Consider the following 640-nt stretch of genomic DNA (forward strand, 5'->3'; position numbering starts at 1 on the left):
GCATTAATTATACCTCTTTATTATTCTCAATATACTTCATTAAATATTCTAAGATATCCCAATACGAGTTTTGTTGAAAAAATATCATCTGCGATGTACTTTTTGTAATATACCTTTTTCACGTACAAACACATCAGTATATACGTAAACATTTAAAAATATGTAGACTCACATGAATTTTTTTATGGAACTCATTTTGGGGTATCTAATAATTACTAATGAAGTATATTAAAAATAATAAAGAGGTATAAAAGATTCATCTATGTGGTATATGAGAAGCAGGAGTACGTACTCCCTGAAGTACACAACCATTTTCCTATATATATATATATAAAGAGAGAGAGAGTAGCACTATTCTAATCCCAGGAGTTATTCGGATCATGGCGCGCCTTATAGGCGCGATGAGGTGTTCCCGGACTCCGGAGAAACAAAAAGAAAAAAACACGAACTGCCCACACCTCCCCATCCCCCGATCCAATCGCTGTCGTGACCCACCCCCGCCCCAACCCTCGACCCCCGCGCCCCGATGCGACACCGCCCGACCTACCGGAATCCCCGCCGCCGTGCCACCTCCCGGACACCCCCGCTGCCCCTGCCCAACCCATCCCACCCACCTCCCACACCATCCACCCGAACCGGC

The sequence above is a fragment of the Triticum dicoccoides genome, chromosome 5A (genome assembly GCF_002162155.2).
Source record: "Triticum dicoccoides isolate Atlit2015 ecotype Zavitan chromosome 5A, WEW_v2.0, whole genome shotgun sequence".
In the NCBI taxonomy this organism is placed as follows: domain Eukaryota; kingdom Viridiplantae; phylum Streptophyta; class Magnoliopsida; order Poales; family Poaceae; genus Triticum; species Triticum dicoccoides.